Source organism: Petromyzon marinus, chromosome 80, assembly GCF_048934315.1.
Source record: "Petromyzon marinus isolate PM22_M1 ecotype Great Lakes invasive population chromosome 80, UKy_Petmar_22M1.pri1.0, whole genome shotgun sequence".
Lineage (NCBI taxonomy): Eukaryota > Metazoa > Chordata > Hyperoartia > Petromyzontiformes > Petromyzontidae > Petromyzon > Petromyzon marinus.
In genome coordinates this window covers 551,121-563,315 of record NC_133746.1, presented here as the reverse complement: position 1 = coordinate 563,315, position 12,195 = coordinate 551,121, and positions in this window count along the sequence as shown.

The following is a 12,195-nucleotide window of genomic DNA, read 5'->3' as shown; positions in this document are numbered from 1 at the left end:
TGTGTGTAGAGGAGCCTACTCCAATATTGTTTTTGTGTGTGTGTATGTCCGTGTAGACGAGCCAAGCTGGAGCGAGAAGGAGGGAGGGAGTCTCTGACAACACGTGCAGCGCACTTTCAGCAGCCGGCATCGGCCCTATCCTTAGTAAATCGCCTCGAGGTGAGAACAGCAGTGAGCAAACATGTCCATCGGTGAATCGGGGGAAGTCACTACCGCCATTTTGCATGGAGGACTTCACGGTGGCCATGTTGCTTAGGGGACTTTATGGCAGCCATGTTGCACGGGTGACTTCATTGTGGCAATTTTGCATGGGGGATGTCACGGCAGCCACGTTGCATGGGGTACATTACTATGGCCATGTTGAAAGGGGGACGTCACTCTGGACATGTTACGTGGGGGATTTCACGGTGGCCATGATGCATGGCAGTCTATAGGATGGCCACGTTGCATGAGGGATATCACAGCGGCCATGTTGCATGGGGGTTGTCATGGTGGCCATGTGACATGGGGGATGTCACGGCAGCAATGTTGCGTGAGGGATGTAACTTTGGCTATGTTGCAAGGGGGACTTTATTGCGGCCATGTTGCATGAGGGCTGTTTTGATGGCCATGTTGCATGGGGGATGTCACGTCAGCCATATTGGATGGGGGTTGTCATGGTGGCCATGTTACATGGGTATACAGTATTTGGCTGCCGCGATATATTTCGTGATGAAGATGATGATGATATCAGCCACTTCGGTGGGGCTCTAGTTTAAATCGTAAAACTAAACTACATATAGTTTAGTTTTACGATGGGTCCCTGTGGGTGTTTATTGTTCGATATGTGCATGGATCTCTGTGGGTCTCTATGGATCTATATAAGTATGGGTCTCTATGGGTCTCTATGGTTCGATACTTGTATGGGTCTCTATGGGTCTCTGTGGGTCTCTATGGTTCGATACGAGTTTGGGTTTCTGTGGGTCTCTGTGGGTCTGAGTTGAGTGATGAGTCTCCATGTGAAGATGATGATGAGGATGACGATGAAGCTCTTACCTGGAATGTAAAAGAAACAGAAATAGTTCAAAGTTTAAGTTGTTGTTGCTGGCACGTGTGCGGAGATCCTGGATCTCTTTGGGCCCCAGCTGAGTCATCGACAGAAGCTGGAGCTGGCGGCCATGAAACAAGTATGGTTCTTCACTGTGGACAAGGTCGGCAAACCCCGGGGCGGCAACAACAACAACAGCTACGACGACGAAAACAACAACTACATCCCTGTGAGGCTCACAGAGATACAGAGATACCCATAGAGACCCACAGAGCCACACATAGAGACACCCACAGAGACCCAGAGAGACACCCATAGAGAACCACAGAGACCCAAAGAGACACCCACAGAGACCCACAGAGACACCCATAGAGACCCACAGAGACCCACTCCTATTGAGACCCAAAGAAGCACCCAAAGATACACCATTAGACACCCACAGAGGTTTTTGTTGGGTTAGAAGGCATGAGTATAAATTTGTAACCTGCCACCACCACCAGACACAGACAGTCAGTTAAGGTTTTATGTTACGGGTTTCTGGGGGTCTCTGTGGGTGTCTAAGGATCTGTGTGGGTCTTTATTGGTCTGGGTGTCTGTGGGTCTCTCTGAGTATCTCAAGATCTGGGTCTCTGTGTATGTGTTAAAGTTATTTCACGCCATATGTAGCAAACTTTGGCTAATTCTCTCACAACGACGTCGGCCGCAGTGGCCAGGAAATGTTAACTCGCTCGCCTGGTATACAGAAGGTCGTGGGTTGGATACCGACCCTGACGCCTGCTGTATATTTGGAGTTTGCATCTCTATCTCTCTCTCCGTGGTTGCGGGGATTTTTCTCCGGGTCCTCCGTTTTCTTTCCTTCCACATTTATAATCAACGTCACCACACATTGAGAGCAATTGGCTTCCGCTATACATTTCCACACGGTGGTAATGATAAGGCCACTTCGTTGAGCAATGATTTGAGATGGCCAGGTCGCTTTTGAACAAGAAGAGTTACATAGCAGCTCAGTGGTGGAGCCTTTAACAGCATAACAATAGGCTGCAGCCTTTCTGGAAATAAAACACATGCTGGTGGTGAACATGCAAACAACAACATGCTCTGATAATATGGCATTGCCTTTGAAACTGATTGGTCTACACCAGAGAGAACAGCCTTCTTTCGGGCCTAGTCTCAATACCTGGGTCTCACCACCAGTTGTTCGCCACCAGTGTCTCACTACCAGTGTCTCATTACCTGTATCTCAATACATGTCTCACCACCAGTGTCTCACAACCTGTCTCACCACCAGTGTCTCGCCACCAGCGTCTCACTACCAGCATCTCACAACCAGCGTCTCACAACCTGTGTCTCACCACCAGTGTCTCACCACCAGTGTCTCATTACCTGTATCTCATTACCTGTCTCACCACCAGTGTCTCATCACCAGTGTCTCACTACCAGTGTGTCAATACCAGTATCTCACTACCCAGTGTTAGATGGATAAACGCAAATAGGCGAACAACTCCCCCAAGTTTTAACGGAATTCGGTATTCTTGGGTCTTTCAGTGAAGTCACGTACTGTAGATAGGTTCAAAGAAAATAAAAATAACAGGAAGACGACCGCTTGCGTTGCGATCGAAACGTCGTGGTTTTCTGTTATTTTTTTTATTATTTTCTTTGAACCTATCTACGTGACTTTACCGAAAGACCCAAGAATATGAATTCCTACAGTCACAAAAGCTTTAATTCAAGCATTCGGCAGTTTAACGAACCATTTATACATTTCCGCGATCTAACACCCAAGCAAAAATAAACCTCCGTGGTGGAAAATGGCGGTCTTGGAAGCCCCGACTGCTGCTGCCACCACCGAGCGTTCGGCGCTCCGATTGCGACGCCTCTGAGTACCGGCCCCCGCCTCTTCCTCCGCCTCCTAGTTCCGCAACGAACAGCTCAACTACCGCTATGAGGTGCAGAAGATGATCGGCAAGGGAGGCCAGGGCCTGGCGCTGCAGTGCCGCGACCACAAAACCAAAAGGCTCGTGGCCGTCAAGATGCTGTCGCTGCCCTTGTGGTGAGTCAGAGGGCCTTCCGCGGTGGCCCGCACTCTCGGAAAATAATCATCAATGATTGGAGTTAAAGCCGTGAAACTGCCAGTAACTATGGACTCGCTGACAAAATACTAACTGCCGCAAAACTTCTGCTAACTATAAACTAACAAAATACTAACTGCCGTAAAACTACTGCTAAATATGAACAAACTAAAAAAGATACTAACTGCCATAAAACTGCTGCTAAATACGAACCAACAAATGTTTAACTGTCGTAATACTTACTGCTAACTATGAACTTGCTCACCAAATAATAATCTGCCGTGAGACGACTGCTATGAACTAAAGTTAACTTTCAAAATAATAACTACCGTGCAACTGTTGCTAACTCTAAACTAAAAACTAACAGACCCATAGAGACCCACAGAGACCCATAGAGACGAACAAAGACACCCAGACCCTGAGAGACCCATAGAGGCCCACAGCAACACCCAGACCCTGAGAGACCCACAGAGACACCCACAGCGACACCCAGACCCTTAGAAATCCACAGAGACACCCAGACCCTGAGAGACCCAAGAGACACCCAAACAAATAAAGACCCTTAAAGAACCACATAAACACCCAGACCCTTAGAGACCCACAGAGGCCCACAAAAACACCCAGACCCATAGAGAGCCACAGATATCCACAGAGTAACCCACAGAGGCACCCACAGAGACAACCACAGAGACCTATAGAGTCACCCACGGAGACCCCCACAGAGACCCCCACAGAGTCACCCACAGAGACCCCCACAGGGTCACCTACAGAGAAACCCACAGAGACCCCCACAGAGACCCCCACAGTCACCCAAAGACCCGCACAATCACCCACAGAGTCACCCACAGAGACCCCCACAGATTCACCCACAGAGACCCCCATAGAGTCACCCACAGAGACCCCCACACAGACCCCTACAGAGACCCCTACAGAGACCCCTAAAGAGACCCCCACAGAGACCCCCACAGAGACCCCACTGAGACCCCCACAGAGACCCCCACAGAGTCACCCACAGAGTCAACCAGAGACACCCACAGAGACCCCCAAACAGACCCCCACAGAGACCCCCACAGAGTCACCCACAGAGTCACCCACAGAGTTACCCACAGAGTCACCCACAGAGTCACCCACACAGAGTCACCCACAGAGACACCCACAGAGACACCCACACAGAGTCACCCACACAGAGTCACCCACACAGAGTCACGCACAGAGACCCTCACAGAGTCACCCACAGAGTCACCCTCACAGAGTCACCCACACAGAGTCACCCACACAGAGTCACCCACACAGAGTCACTCACAGAGTCACCCACACAGAGTCACCCACACAGAGTCACCCACACAGAGTCACCCACACAGAGTCACTCACAGAGTCACCCACACAGAGTCACCCTCACAGAGTCACCCACAGAGTCACCCACACAGAGTCACCCAAACAGAGTCACCCACACAGAGTCACCCACACAGAGTCACTCACAGAGTCACCCACACCGAGTCACCCACACAGAGTCACCCACACAGAGTCACCCACACAGAGTCACCCACACAGAGTCACCCACACAGAGACACCCACACAGAGTCACCCACACAGAGTCACCCACACAGAGACACCCACACAGAGACACCCACACAGAGTCACCCACACAGAGTCACCCACACAGAGTCACCCACACAGAGTCACAGAGTCACCCACCCAGAGTCACCCACACAGAGTCACCCACACAGAGTCACCCAAAGAGTCACGCACAGAGACCCTCACAGAGTCACCCACAGAGTCACCCTCACAGAGTCACCCACAGAGTCACCCACACAGAGTCACCCAAACAGAGTCACCCACACAGAGTCACCCACACAGAGACACCCACACAGAGTCACCCACACAGAGACACCCACACAGAGTCACCCACACAGAGTCACCCACACAGAGTCACCCACACAGAGTCACCCACACAAAGTCACCCACACAGAGTCACTCACAGAGTCACCCACACAGAGTCACACACACAGAGTCACCCACACAGAGTCACTCACAGAGTCACCCACACAGAGTCACCCACACAGAGTCACCCACACAGAGTCACCCACACAGAGTCACCCACACAGAGTCACCCACACAGAGTCACACACACAGAGTCACCCACACAGAGTCACCCACACAGAGTCACCCACACAGAGTCACCGTTGATTTCGTGGCCTTCCCCCTCCCGTTGCGCAGCTCCTCGACAGCGGCCCGCCAGAGGACGGAGCTGGAGGTGGCCAAAAAGCTGCAGGGCAGGGCCAGCGATGAGCGCTATGGAGTCATCCGGGTCCTGGACACGTTCGAATTCCGCGGCCACAATTGCCTCGTCGTCGAGCTCTTGAAGTACGTGAACCTTCCCACCCCCCCCCCCCCACCACCCACCCACGTGCGTCTCCATTGCTCCGTTCGATAGTTGATTTATTTCGGAATTAATATTTATTTAATATTTGATCAAGCAACTAGATTTATCGATTTATCACATTTATTAATTGAGTTTTACACGCAGGGCTTTTGCGACCATTATAATCCATAATAGAGGTATTTTTGGGTTAGATCGCTTAAAAATATAAATGTTGCGTCGTTAAACCCGCCACAACCCGACACAGCCAACTAGTAAGGGTTGTCACGCAAACAGAACGTGCCAATTCGTTACTAGTACAGCACTAGTGTGTAGTGTATAGTAGTGTAGTATATAGTGTAGTATAATGGTACAGCACAACGGTGTGTTGGACAGCCAAGCCACAACATTTACAATCTCTGAGTACGACGTTTCGCTAGTAATTACAACCAGCTTCATCAGGCGAAAGTTAGATTTTGTGGAGAATTCCACCTGTTCCGTTCCTTATAAAGAGGCACAGATGTGGTGACCACACTTCTGTGCGGCAAAGTTGGGTGGGGGATAAATTTTCTAATTTGTTCCCCAATAGCTTTATTTAATAACTTTCATAATAAACTTATTTTGCAGTTTATTTAGTGAGTTTAAAGATAATTAACAATTCATCAAAATATGTCTCGCCTCGTTAAATGAATTAATTTAATCGAAGACGTAACTTATTTAATTGCTATTTTGGTAATTAATTTATGCAATAATTCATCTGACAATTTTACAATCACAATTTGTTTGGCAACCGAGTCTCCAAAGCTCTGGGAAGTCGAGCAGCACGCGTCCACGTGGCCCCCGTGGGTCAAGCAGCTCAGCACGGCGAACCGCTGCGTTATCGACAATCGCAGAACACCGTGGGGACAAAGCAGACGCAGGAAGTCCCCCGGGTTGCGGAAGACGCAACTCACGGAAACGTTCCCCATGAATCACACATTCTAATTTGTTTATGATATTGATAATCTACATGTGGAAAAAGGGAATTTGTGAATTTGTGTCTGTTTGAAATGTTTATGCAACAAACTTGAAATTTGGCATGTGGGTAGCTTCCAGACTGTACACAATGCAAAAAGTCTAAAAATAGACTTTTGTATTTTGGGGGGGGGGGGGGGATGGCGGAATAATGCATGTAATACATTGCACGGCAAGTGAGTGGTGACGTCACATCTGTGATGTCACCCGCATGCGGCAGCGTCACGCAGTGTGCCTGCTGACGTCACGCATCCCCCCCCAACCCCCGCGTAGGCTGTGTATCCCGCACAAAAGCGCTGCATAGCTGCCTACATTTTCTAAGTCAACGCGACGAATTTCAGCTCGCTCCTAAATAGGAAGCAGAAAATCCATCTGTTTGTGTGAAGCAGCAAAAACTCTCGAACGCTGAGTTCTGACGTCGTGAAATTTGCACAGCTTACGCTGTCTGGAATTTCTAAGGGAACGCGACTATATTCAGCTCGCCACGTCATTCCCTTCCCGAGTTGCCTAAATCGACCTTACGTATAAGTGGGTTAAAGTTGAATTTCCTTCAGTGAAAAACATCCGATTTAGTGAAATTGATTTGTTTAGGATTTTTTCTTTCTTGCAAGCATCAACCTTTTTTCAGGGTTTTCCAGTGAAATCTTTATATATACAGCAAAAGGGAAATTTGTGGATATGTGTGTCTGTTCGAAATGTTTAGCATACTTCCCAACATGCTACAAACTTTTAATTTGGCATGTGGGTAGCTTCCATACTGTACACAATGTAAAAAGTATAAAATATTACTTCGTATTTTTTGGGGGGAGGGAATAATGGATATAATCTATTGCACGGCAGTGAGCGGTGACGGCACATCTGCGATGGAATAAACTATTAATTTCCGTGCGAAGAACGGGTACACATTCTAGTAATATATATTAATAAGCTATTTTTTTAAATAATAAAATAACACGATATTAATAGGTTAATAATAATGAAAAAATTATAATGAACAATAAGATTCCAAAATAATAAGGAAATTATAATGAAATAATAATACAAATATATTGCTAATAAAATTTTTAATATTTTTTTTAATTAAGAAATATTGATAAAGTAATAATAAAAAATATTATTGTTAAATTGTGATATGATAGTAATAAAATGATAGTAATGAAATAATAAAATAGAAATTGTAATAAGAACATAATCACGGTGAAATTAGAATGAAATCATAATGAAATTATTATCATTAAATATTTCACCCGCGGCAATGTTTTGTGCGCGTTAGTTCCCTCGGCGCTAGTGCAGCGCGGCGACGACGCGAATGAATACCGCAGAGCGACGAGGAGTTCCCTGACCTCCCCCCCCCGCCAAAACTAACCAAGTGGCACAGTCGGTTTGGGGTCCGGGTTGTGGGTCGCCCTGCGGACGTTAGCGGAACGGGAAAGGGGTTTTAACGTCGTCGTCGTCCTTGTCGTGCCAGGAAGAGCCTCTACGATGTCATGAGCAAAGGGAGCATCAGGCGAATCTACGTGAGGCGGTTGAGGGAGTACACCAGGGCCATCCTCAACTTCCTGTTGTACGCCAAGGGGCGGGGCATCATCCACGGGGACATCAAGCCGGTGAGCGGAGCGGGCGCGGTGGTCGCGCCCTCTCGTTGGGGCGCTCGGTTAGCTGGCGCGGAGGCAGCCCGGCCACTGTTGATCGCGGGGTCGAAGCGGTGGCTCTGTCCATCTGGAGGGAGGTGGTGGTAGTGGTGGTGGTGGGGTCACTTTACCTCCGGTGAAGACGATCTGGGACGAGGTGGACACTCGTACCGTAGAGGCAGGCCGGCCATGGTTGATCGCAGGGTCAATGCGCTGGCTCCGTCCTTCTACTGTGCCTCTGCCACCTCCTCCTTCCAGATGGAGGAGGTAGCAGGAGATGTTAACTACCTCGCCAGGTAGACAGGAGATCGTGCGTTCGATCCCGACCCTGACGCCTGCTGTATGTTTGGAGTCTAAGTCTCTCTCTCCCCGTGGTGGTCACGTAGATTTTACTCCGGTTTTTCCCTCCACGTTCAGAATCAACATCACCAAGCGTTTAGAGTATTTGACCGCTGCTTTAATATTTCCGCGTGATTATGATGATGATATCAGCCCACTTGGTTGAGCTATCGTTTGTGATGGCCAGATCGCTTCTGACAGAACAGCTGCACAGCAGCACAGAGTGGGGCCTTGCACCTAGTAAAGTAAAACATAGCTTAGTTTTAGTTTGGGTCTCTCTATGTCTGTGTGGGTCTCTATGAGTATGGGTATATTTCGGTCTTTATGGGTCTCTATGAGTATAGGGTTCTGGAGGTCTTTATGGGTCTCTATGTGTATGGGTCTCTGTTGGTCTGTGTGGGTCTCGATGAGAATGGGTCTTTGTTGGTCTGTGTAGGTCTCTATGAGAATGGGTCTCTATATCTGTATGGGTCTTTATGAGTATGGGTCTCTGTGGGTGTGTATGGGTCTCTATGGGCTGTTGAAACATGTGTTTAGAGTGTTTGGCTGCTGCTATAAATGTTCACGCAATGATGATGATGATGCTGATGATGTTATTACGTGATGGCCAGGTCGTTTCTGATATAATAGCTACACAACAGCTCAGTGGGGCCTTACACCCTGGTAGTAACACAACAAATAGGTTTAGTAGTTTATTAAAACGACTTTGAACGAGTCTCAGGCACATAGCCCATGCCAAAAGTGGGAGGGGGGGGCTGCCTGTGTGGGTGTAAATGCGTCACTTTGCGTGATCGACCCACTGCTGGCTGGACACTCTTGCCGTAACCTCAGAGCGTGGAATTCCTTCTCTGTCTTTCCCCTTTGTCCAGGATAACATTCTGCTCACCGCGGCCGGCAAAGTCAGGGTCACCGACTTCGGGTGCAGCTCCTACCTGAAGCATAAAAGTGAGTGGCTTTGCGTGCGTGGAGTTTCTTTTTTCAGGGTTAGCTCGCGTCAACGTAAACGTTGCGTCGTCAAACCCGCCGCCATCCGACGCAGCCAGTTAGTGAGGTTCAGCGTCACGTAAACAGGACGCTCCAAATCGCCACTTGCACAGCACTAGCCGGTGTGCTTGAGATGTAAACCCACTACGACGTTTACAATTCGAGCGATTACAGCTGAGCATCATCATCGGGCGGGTAGCCAGAGTACGTGGTCCAACCCAAAAACTCGCCTCCGCTGTGAAATATTGGTCGCAGAAGCCGACTAGGCATTTAACCGACCGAAAAAAGAAACCTGTTCAACCCACGTCGCTGTTGACGGAGGGGCTATTTTATATTCATCGTCGTTGTTGTTGTTGTTGCTGTGCAGCCCAAAACGTGTGCGGGACGATGCCCTACATGGCCCCTGAGCTGCTGCTGGGCTACTATGTCACCTGCGCTGTGGACATGTGGGCCCTGGGCTGCACCGTGGCCGAGATGGCCACCGGCAAGGAACTCGTTGATTCACGGACCTTCACAGAACACCTGCCCTACTGCATCGAGGTACGGTCGGTGGGTGGGTACGGTGGGTATGGTGGGTGGGTACGGTGGGTATGGTGGGTGGGTGGGTGGGCAGGTCTCTATGGATATGGGTCTCTGTGGGTCTGCACAGAGACCCATACTCATAGAGACCCATGCAGACCCACAGATATCAATACTCATAGAGATTGATTCGTCTGGCGGCCACAAACAACCGGCGAGGAATATCTAACCTGGTCCTGAACCTCTCATAGGTCGACGCAGCCTCAAACGAGTACTTGGTGTAGCGGTATGTAGTAAACATTTCCACTGGGGGAGAAAAAGGTGGCCGGGCGTGGTGCTGGGCACCCACCCCCTTGTGTGCCGTTCCGACCTTCAAAGGTGCTGCTCGCTGCTAACAGCACTTGCCCCAGCAATGAGATGAGGCTAAAATACGGAGGGGGGGATTGTTGTCTTTGTACACAGTGCCGGCCTTCATAAGTGCTGTTCGCGACTAACAGTGCTTGCCCTAGCAATGAGATGAGGCTAATAAGGAGAGGGAGGGATTGTTGTCTTTGTACACAGTGCTGGCCTTCATAGGTGCTGCGCGTGACTAACAGCACTTGCCCCAGCAATCAGATAAGGCTTAGACGTGGACGGGGGGAGGATTGTTGTCTTTGTACAAAGTGCTGGCCTTTATAGGTGCTGCTTGCGATGAATCAGCACTTGCCCCAGCAATGAGATGAGGCTAATACGGGGAAGGGGAGATTGTTGTATTTGTACACAGTGCTGGCCTTCATAGGTGCTGCTCGCTACTAACAGCGCTTGCCCTAGCAATGAGATTAGTCTAATAAGGAGAGGGAGGGATTGTTGTCTTTGTACAGAGTGCCGGCCTCGACAGGCGCTGCCTCCACCACTACTCACTGCTGACAGACGGCACTTGCCCCAATGGGCAAGCTGAGGCTACACCGGCTGTAACCCCCCCCCTCCTCCTTTTGTCTTTGTCCGAAACCGTGCGCAGATCCTGGGCATGCCCCCGAAAAAGATGGTGGACGAAGCACCTAACAAGACAACTTACTTTGGTGAGTCAAAGGCTCGGGCAGGCTGGCGCCAGCGACGTGACCCATTCCATTTTGTTAGATGGGGGGGTGGCAGTGAGGCTCTTATAGGGTTCTATTGTAGGGGGGGGGGGGCTCTGATTATCCCGGAGGTGGGGGGTGGGGTGGGGGTTGGGGATCTTTGTAACAGTCGTTAGGAAGCATAGGTGGGTGGGTGAGTGAGCGGGTGGGTAGGTGGGTGGGTCGGTGAGTGGGTGGGTTAGTGAGTGGGAGAGTGGGTATGTAGGTGGGTGAGTGGATATGTAGGTAGGTAGGTGGGCGACTGGATAGGTAGGTGGGTAAGTGCATAGGTGGGTGGGTGAGTTGGTCGGTGTGAGGGTAGGTGGGTAAGTGGGCAGGTGTGTGAGTTGGTGGGTATGTCGGTCTATAGGTAGGTGGGTAGGTAAGTGGATGAGCGGGTATGTGGGCGACGTGGTGGTTGGTGACTCTGCGTGCGTCTCTCTGTCGCTGCAGACCCTGAGGGCCTCCCCTACAACCTGTCCAAGCAGGGGCCACCGGGAAGCCTCCCTCTGCACCGCGCGCTGCAGGGCCACCACCCTCAGCTGGTGGACTTCGTCAGCCGTTGCCTGCAGTACGAACCACACTCACCCCTCGCTCACCCCCACTCATCCCCACACCACTCACCCCCACTCACTCACCCCCACTCACCACCCCATACCTGTCAACACCTTATCACTGCCCTACCTTACTACAGACACAAAATTATTGGTCACCCCGTGACCCTCATAAATCTCAACGTTCATCCTGCAAAATCCGATCACAAGGGACAAACAAATAGAAACGAATTATTATTGTTACCCAGAATTGAAACGGCTGCACTCCGTACGGACCTGAAAACACAATTTCCCTGCACAAGAATATCTAATAAACCGTACGGGTTGACAGCTCTGCCACCCACTCACCACCCACCACCACTCCCTCCCACCCTCGCCATCTCTCCCCCCACGCCGCCATCTCCCCACTCTCCCCCCACCTCCCACCCTGTCAAATCATCTCACCATGCCCCTCTCACCACGTGTGTGTCTCCCTCCATCCCTCCCCTCCCTCCCCGTGCGTCTCCCAATAGATGGGATCCGAATCTCCGGATGACGCCTGAGCAGGCGCTGGCTCACAGCTGGCTCCAAACCACCACCACCACCACTCGCAACACTACCAGAAG